The 9,565-nt window shown below is 36.5% G+C and overlaps 1 protein-coding gene across 1 annotated transcript in view; it reads left to right on the top strand.

Moving 5' to 3' along the window:
- Nucleotides 1–556: 556 nt before the first annotated feature.
- The window catches only part of ADAMTS19 (ADAM metallopeptidase with thrombospondin type 1 motif 19), a 240,139-nt gene continuing 231,130 nt past the window's right edge, over nt 557–9,565 (top strand). Inside the window, exon 1 of the mRNA XM_025040686.1 lies at nt 557–622. The gene's annotated coding sequence lies outside the window, so the exon portion shown is untranslated. The remainder of the gene's footprint in view (nt 623–9,565) is intronic.

Genomic DNA, 9,565 nt, shown 5'->3' with positions numbered 1-9,565 from the left:
GGATGAAGAAAGAATGTAGAGCAAATTTGTGATGAGAATATCTTAAAGCAGGGCACACTCCGAGAACAAAATGTAGATGGCTCTGGGGCTCTTTCTTCTCCTGCAGTCCAGTTTATCTTCTTCCTTTGCAGTATCATAATTCAGCACACTGTGAAGCAGCTATACTGCATTTTGCCACACCACTATCTGTGCTCATGTTTCACAGAAAGAGATTGTCTCGGGGCTGCCTGAGTCAGAAGCTCTTGGCATTTTGTCTGGTTTTCAGGATGACCCTAAGAATCTGATTTTTTCTGCTTGGTTGCTGTTTCTCCTTGATATTTTCAAAGTTCTCTGGTGCCAGAGTTTGGGCACCAGATTGTTTGCCTCTAAAAAGCAGCTTGAAGATGTGGCTCACATAGTGTATGACGTAGCAAATGTTTTCACAGCTCATGTGGTCTTATAGAACTTGTTCTGAGAGCTTCTACATCTCAGTTTTATGACTAAATGCATTTGAAAAACATAAATCAATTCTATAACATTTGTTTTTTTAAAATCTGACAAGAATAATGGGATCTTTCTCCATTCTAGGGGAGAAAAAGAACAAAGAGGATATTCATCACACGATTTGAAAGAAAGATGACTGGTAGGTTAATTCATTTCCTTTCACTAAGAAATTTGGACTTTGTTGCTAAAATATTCTATATGGAGCATGATTCACACAAATTACTTAGTGAACCATTGATTTGACTATAGAACTTATTTTAAAATAACTTTTCATTTTTCATTTTTTATATTGTTGATTCAATACTGTTAGGGAAACAAGTAAACTATATAGTTCATCACTTGTACTGTGAAGATTATATAAAAAGGAAGAAGTACACATCAAAGCACATGTGCAGCGTTTAAAAAATAACCCCCTAAAATTCTTTTACCTTGTGAAAATTTTCAAAAAATCCACCTACAAGCATCAGTTTTAAATATTAATAGATGTATAGATAATGTTAAGTTTGGGATAAATGCATATGTTTATTTTGTGTTCATGTATATCTCTGGATCAGTGAGTGCTTCCTCCTGCTTTTTTGTGGTTAATTTTCATATTTTTATTATGTCAGGAGGTCTCACAGGACCTTTTTGAGTGATAGGCGCTCAAAAAATGTTGACTGCTAGCAGCAGTACTATAACACAAGAGTTCAGCTATAACAATAGATGAACTTTCAATAAGTCATTACAAGCCTATTGCAAACACCAAGTTTTCTGACAAAATTATCATTCCATTATCATGAGTGATAAGTATGTTCCATGCTTATTTTCTTTCTGTTCTGAAAACAATCCAGATATAATGCTTTCAAGAAGTTTCCCAACACAGACTAGTAAAATTTGTTCTATCTTCCCGCATACAATGCAATATTGGTTCATGTGATTTTTTTTCAAATCTATCTCATTCTTTCATTTTTATTTAATTTTTTAATTAAATTTATTGGGGTGACATTGGTTAATAACATTATATGTTTCAAGTGTACAATTCTATAATACATCATCTGTGTATTACATTGTGTGTTCACCACCCAAAGTCTATTTTCCTTCCATCACCATATATTTGATGCCCTTTACACTCTTTAACCTCCCCAACCCTTCTTCCTCTCTGGTAACTACCATACCATTGTCTGTGTCTATGTTTTTTGTTTGTTTGTTTGTTTTGTTTGTTCATTTGTTGTTGTTTTTTTAATCCCACATATGAGTGAAATCATATGATTCTTGTTTTTTGTCAATGACTTATTTCATTAACATGATACTTTCAAGATCCATCCATGTTGTCGCAAATGGCAATATTTCATCTTTTCTTAAGGCTGAGTAGTATTCCATTATATATATGAACCACATCTTCTTTATCCAATCATTCATTGAAGGACATTTGGGTTGTTTCTATGTCTTGGCTATTGTAATAATGTTGCAATGAACATTAGAGTACATATATCTTTATGAATGTTTTCAAAGTTTTCGAGTAGGTACCCAGAAGGATTCCCAGGTCATCTACAAATACATACTATAGCTTCAACAATTATCCTCCAAAAGTCAATCAAGCCCCACCAACTTCACACCTCCTATCCCAGTTAGTTTTGATAGAAATGACCATTTGCAGAGAATATCCCTGGTTTTAGCACTGAAAGTTCCAAGTTTCGAGAAACTTTTCAATCCCAAGCAATCTGGTATAATTAGTCACCATAGATAGTCTATCACTTCTGTAAAAATTTAAAATGATATATCTCTTAAAAATAGGAATCTTTAAAAAAGTGATATCATTAACATACCTAAAAATCCTTGCTGTCATCAAATACCCACTGATGTTCACTTTCTCTAATTGTCATAAATTTTTAAACAATTTCTTTTTGGATTAGGATTCAACTAAGATACATGAATTGTGATTGGTGAATAAGTTTCTTAATTTTTTTTAATTTTTATTTTTGTTTTTGTTTTTGCTCTATAGAGTCTTCCTCTTCCTCCCTTCCTCCCTCTCACCGTCCCTTACTCCCAGTTTTTGTTACTGAAGAAACAAGTTGTTTATCCTGCACAGTTTTTCACAATGTGTATTTTGCGAATTGGAGTCTCATGGTCCAGTTTAATATGTTCTTATTGACCCTTATTTACCTTGTAAATTTCTAATTAGATATACAGTCTTGGCCACATTCAAGTTACAGCTTGGAGGGGGAGGGGGGCGAAGGGCAGGACTATACCAAGTGGTGTGTACTTCATCATCATTCCATGTGAACATCCATGCCTGCCCGATGATAACAGCCACTACTTAATATTGCCTAGACTCATATATGATCTTAGGATAATTGGTCTAGACAAAAAAATAGAAAAATATTCCAAGAGTACTTAATAATTACATAGGTCCTGCATAATTACTGTTCATTCCACCTAGGATGCTCCATTTCTACCTGGCACCAAAGGTGGAAATTGTCACATTTTTTTTCAATCAATTCAAACTCAGGTATATTAAGGTAATCCTTTTTTCTTGAGTATATTATCACTTTAAAATGAAATTCTTAAGGATAAAAACACCCAGTCATATATGAAATTATACTTTTGTTGCAGTAGGGACAAGAAAAAGCATTTCCGAGTCTATGGCAATGCCATCCTGAACGTTCCTGATCTTGTCTGATCTTGGAAGATAAGCAAGGCCTGGTTAGTACTTGGATGGGAGACCACCTAGGAATACCAGGTGCTGTAGGCATTAAAAAAAAAAAAGTATTTCCGAGCACAGCCTTGCTTTGGTGCCCCTTCTGATAACACCTCATAAACAGCCATTCAGGAGACTTTCTTATTTATTTGTAAGAATACTTTAGTTACTAATGATGTTAATCACTTCTGTGTATTGTATATTTTATAAATATTTCCCCAATGTCTATTGTTTTATTTTTTAGGGTGATTTTGGCCTTTAGAAGCTTTCAGTTTTGATATTACTATCAATAATATTTGAAACTTTCCTGGTTTTTCTTCCTTAATAACACCTGAGGATTGGTAATTGTTTAGAGAGTGAGGTTTTCTAAATCATGCTTAGTTTCTATAAGCAACTTTGACATATCTTAAAAATGTATCAGTGTATGGAGTAGTACTAAGCCGATAATTTTAGTTTTTCTATTCCTGAAGCGATACTAAAGTACCTGATTCATTAACTTAATGAGAGTACATTAATCACTTGGAGAAAATGGCCAGCACTAAAAGCAAAAGTTCAAAGAGGAAATAGCACACTGATGTCAGATAGGTTTCATTGTGAGTGCTGGCTTAGATCTGTTGGTAGTGAGACCTGAAATAGAATGGCATGAATATTTTTAACTGTTTATCTGAATTTAGGGAGAAACAAAACTCTGATTAATTAATAACATCAACAGTAGTAATAAGAGAAGGAAGTGATGGTACACTTGCCATTTGTTTGCTGATCCTTTCCAAAACCAATTCTTTATCAAGTTCTATCTTAATCATTTAAGTCGTTTCCTAGAATTACCACCATATGCTAGCTGTATTGAAGAATGCAAGAAAGTATGGCGGTAGCTTTATTCATCTTGATAATAAATTAACCTTGAAAAAATGTATGCGAAGTCTATATGCCAAATATTATTGCTTGATGCCTTTTAAAAATTTATATGGGAATTATTTGGTACATTGTAGTAATACTCTATAGCCAACATAGGGTTGAGAGAATTCTTATGGAGAAAATATTCAGGTCATTATCTGGGTACATCTGAAAAAATTAAGTCCATTCCATTATAATGAATGCACAGGAATCTTAATCACTGGGCTATATCTCATATGAATGTTGAAAAAGCTCCCAAACTAAATATCATTAAAATAGTCAGACCTCAGAAAATTGGAGGACTGGCCCAACATTCAAAGTAAGCCTACTAATTGGTTCCTCAGAATTAGAAGCCTACCAATCTGAGTTCTGTTAATATTTATCAGCTATGTTTCCCGCCTCTTCACACTGTATATCTTCATCTTCGGTTTATGTTCCCCTTACCAAACCAACAACGTGCTCTTTCTTATCGGGGTCTTTTGGGCTTGTGCTTACACATGGATTCTGTTGACTCTTGTCCACTGCAACCTATTGGTCTCTTTTTTCTCTGATCTTTCACTTCCTGTTCCCACTACAAAGCAAATGACCTCTGACTATTTATTGACAGTTCAGATTACCAAGAGAACGGAAGTTTCTAATTTTCATGCAGCTATTTTTCAGGCTATTGATTGACTGTTCTTGAGGGCCAATTAAAATTTAGTCATGTTTAACTGGAGTGATGGCACCCTTACAACACTGTCAGGTTGAATTACATAAAAGGAAATTCTGAGGCTCGGGGTAATGTACATTTACCTTTCAGAACACTGAATTCTATTATGAAATGTGAATAGGTCTATAATTTGTGAAACACAGATGAGTAAAATTCTATGTTTTAGGTATAAATAAATAGTAAACAAAGAGTTAGACTTAGGCAGGATTCACAGGCTATGTTTGATAATTATAAGTACTTAGTAGCACAGTTATCTTAAACATCAAAAGGAATTGGGAATATTCTATTATATCTGTGGGTGGACGTTTGGGTTGTTTCCATATCTTGGCTATTGTGAATAATTAGTGCAGATCTTTGTTTGGGATCTTAATTTTAATTCCTTTGGATAAATACCCAAAAGTAGTATTGCTGGATCATATTGTAGTTCTATTTTTATTTTTTGAGGAACTCCCATACTGTTTTCCATAGTGGCTGCACCAATTTACATTCCCACTGACAGCATATGAGGGCTCCCAGTTCTTCACATCCTCGCTAACAATTAATATCTACTTGCAACAACATGGATGAAACTGAAGACATTATGCTAAGTGAAATAAGTCAGTCACAGGAGAAATACTGCATGATTCCACCTATATGAGTACTTAAAATAGTCAAACTCATAGAAGCAGAGTGTAGAATGGTAGGAGAGGGGTAACAGGGAAATTCAATGAATGCCAAGTTTTAGTTATGCAGGATGAGTAAGTTCTAGAGATCTGCTCTATCACATAATCCTAATAGCAGACAATACTGTATTGTACATTTAAAAATCTGTTAAGAGGGTGAATGTCATGTTAAGTATTCTCATAACAATGACAACAAAAGAAGTATGAGGAAATTTTTAAGGATAATTTTAAGGGCCTATTATCTTGATTGTAGTGATGGTTTCATGGGTATATGCATATGTCCAAACTCATTAAATTGTATGCATTAAATACGTGCAGTCCGTATAGCAATTATATCTCAATAAAGAAAAAGAAAAGGGAAAAAAAGGAATGAACAAATCAAAAGATACCTAACAGTCATGAAATATATGAAGCTCTTACTATTTGTGAGTACCTAATTTGGTCACCTGTGGGTGACACTCATTCTGGCCTATATCTCCTCTGCCCAAGAAAAACGAGTAGAATCCAAATCTGTTCAGGAAGCTAACTGGCAAGATACAGCTCTGACCAGGTGTACTTGTCCCCGTGACTTTCTAATCAAAGAAGTTTGTGTCATTGGTCAAGGATGCCTTTCATCTGTGGGACTTCTCGCTCAAATTTAATCTTTGACATCAGTAACCACATTGATCAGTGAGGAACACAGAGGTAGAAGAGAGAAAGACAGGTTATATGAATATGGCATACCCCAGGATCAGGTAGCATGGTCCCTTCATCCCAATTGTACACGATCCTACATGTGTTAACTTGTCTGTCTCTTTCCTCTTGCTTCTTATTGTGCGTTCTAAATATGACTTGAGCATTTTAATTTGGTCTGTGAGCCTTTCTGTTCTGTGAGCTCTGGGATAACTTTTTTATTTTTGTACTTGGAGGCTATTATTGTATCAAAGTAATTTCCCACATGACATTCGACTTGCCTACAATTCATAAGTAAAACATCTTTACTTTAGGGGTTTGTTGCTTAATATTAACTAAATAAAGTACAATAGTCAGAAGAAATAAATTATTAGTCTACTCAAAACCAGGGCATAATCTGGCTACAGATGCCTGCACAGAAGGTACTACTCTAATTTTCCTACAATTTAACAACTCATTGACAACTCATCATAACTTGAAAGGAATATATCTAGGATGTGAGCAGTACCAGGGAATTACTTTAGGGGTTTGTTGCTTAATATTAACTAAATGAAGTACAATAGTCAGAAGAAATAAATTAGTGGTCTACTCAAAACCAGGGGGAGAGCCTTGGAGAGAAACTAATTTAATGCTTGCTTCTTCATATTCTTTTCAGTATGAACTAGGGAAAACAATCCACACAGCTGGTTATATTTCCGTTGTCTGTTCCATTACTAAGAATGATATAGCTTCTAATCAGAATCTCTTCCTATTATTTATTTAATTCAAAGCCATCAGTATTTATATTCTCTAAAATATTTTTGCCTCAACTATATGATTACTCTACTCAAATTTGCTTGATAAACAATTGTTTTCACCGTTCCCATTGTCCATAGAACTATTTTTCCTAAGGTCTTATAGGTAGCTTAAAAAAACATGGATTAGCAGCATATCTCCTGACTCACAGTCTTTTCCTATTATAGCCTTTGGTTGTCCTTTGAGTTGGAACTAATATTTTAATTACTGCCTCTGGTTCCTATATACTCGGTATTAGTTTTCTATTGATGCTGTAAAAAATTCCCACAAAATTAATGTCTTATAACAACATATATTTATCATTTTAGAGTTATATAGGTTAGAAGTCCTACAAAGATCTTGCTGGGCCACAGTTGAGGTGTCAGCAGGGCTGGAGAAGGAATGGGCTCTGCAGCAGGTCCAAGCTTGGGCTATACGACCCAGCAGACCTTTGTGGTACTGGAGGTGTCAATAAGTGGGAAATGAGGCTGTCTAGAGTTTATGGAAATCCCCACTGGGAGAATCTCAGTGAAGCTCTGTGTGGTTCTGGAGCCTAGTCTTGCCATCTGCAATGGAACTATATGTCTTTTGACAAAACAACTACTTGCATGTATAGTGGGTATTGGTAGAAACGGAGCACCAGCTGTTAGATAGTAAGTGAAGATATAGCCAGAACTGCCTATCATGAACTGGATCCTGTCAAACCCACCAACTCATGAGTTGGGCAGACCCATTGACAACTCATCATAACTTGAAAGGAATATATTTAGGATGTGAGCAGTACCAGGGAGCAAAATCAAGTTGCATGAGAAGTAGCTCTAATCTTTATGGAACCCACCACTATTGTGCCAGCATCTCTCCTTCATGTCATGCCTAAGGTTGTTTGGGGACTGACTTAGTATCTAGATGCAAAATAGATGGTGGCTGAATTACCACCTAACTCAGAGGTGTCCTGAGACAGTGGAGACATAGAGAAAACCCTCCTACTTAGCAGTTTCAGATAATGAATCTGATCATCCACGCTGTGTTAAAAGAGGCCTAAAGTTAGAATATATTAGGACTAATTGGCAGTGATCAAGGCTTTGGGTGGTTGACAGGGGCCTAGAAGGAAAGAAAGGAAAAAATTGGAAAGAAGGAGTATCGAGAGATATGAGATAGAAGCTTGCGAATGGCCACATGAGAGTGGGTGTGGGCTGTGAATATCGTTGTATTGTACAGTAGTGCCCACAAGAGAACATCCTTCATAGAAGAGGCAAGAATTAAGATGACCTAGCCAGAGACATAAGCCAGGCTCTCTCATTGGCCACCCCAGTGCTGCTACATGTGAATAAAGTGGCCCTGATGGACGAGGTGGAGGCTATCTATGTGCCCAACAGCATTTGTTCCTACTAGCTGATCTACCTAACAAATGTCGAAAGTCCAAAGAGCCAACAATAAAGACCAATATTGAACTTCCATTTGGCAGCTTTCTTTGAGGAGACCAACTGGTTCATTGGTGCCATATTTGTCACTGTTGGGGCCGATCAGAGTTCTGTGTCACCCCAACAGCAGGCATTAGAGAGAGGGATAACAACAGCGCAGAAGTGTAGTTAGCATTTTCCCTTGGTTCTTCGTCAAATGACACAGTAAAGAATAACAGGTCATTGAGATTTAATAGTTTTATTATAGTATATTTTAGAAAGACGAAGAATGCCCCAAGAAGGCACATGGTCCCAGTGCTGTAATGAACACAAAAAGGCCACAAAAAAGAGAGTGAGAGAGAGTCCAGAAGGGCAAAAAGGGCCCAGAAGTGGGAATGTCTGCCTTATATTTGGGCCATGATGGGTGACTCCAAAGGCATTCCTAGGCAATTGGCAAGTGAGGTCATTTTGATTGACACCTGGCTGCTCTATAATTCTACCTAGTACGCATTACATACCCAGAATTCAGTCTCATAATTTGATTCATGAACTTCCAGGCATAAACATAGTTTAATAATGAAGCTTAAATTGTAGGAAAATTAGAGTAGTACCTTCTGTGCAGGCATCTGTAGCCAGATTATGCCAGCTAAGACTATGACTCTCCTGTCCTTTGTCTCTGGGGATGCAGGAGGGATTCTCTAACTACCAATAGAGTGTTCTTTGGGCAGCCTCTAGGCTGAGCCATTATTTCTTTGTTCCCCCTGTTGCTCATGTCTGACTAGCTACCTAACATGTTGATGACATATGACCTCTTTTATTCTGGAAAGGCCAGCAATTTGTTTCCAAAAGAACACATAAATATTTAGAACTTGGATTTGCCTTTCCTGTATATAGGGTCTCAGCGAGCACTACTGTTTGACGTTTTATGGAGTGATGAATCCACTGGCATGGAATCTCACATTGTACTCTATCAAACCAAGTGACCAGCTTTATAGCAAAGAAGATGTTTGCTTACCTGGGGCATACATTATATAATCTTGTAAGGATTGCTTGCAAGAATTGCTAGAGGCTAGGTGTAGGCTAGCATCACAATGTATATATAGTTCCAGGGGGCTGCTACTTTTTTTCTCTCTAAACCCCAGCAGGAGTTCCAGGAAAGACTAAGGGAACTCTAGATCTTTCCCCAATAATATCAAATGGAGGGAGGAACAATAACTGGTGTCAGAAATTCCCACCAGTTCCATGTCTTACAAAACGAAAGCTTAATTTGCAAGGGACAGAGCAAACTGTCATA

This window comes from Pteropus alecto, unplaced genomic scaffold (assembly GCF_000325575.1).
Source record: "Pteropus alecto unplaced genomic scaffold, ASM32557v1 scaffold78, whole genome shotgun sequence".
NCBI lineage: Eukaryota > Metazoa > Chordata > Mammalia > Chiroptera > Pteropodidae > Pteropus > Pteropus alecto.
The sequence above is the reverse complement of the archived record's forward strand: the minus strand, read 5'-3'. Positions and strand labels throughout refer to the sequence as shown.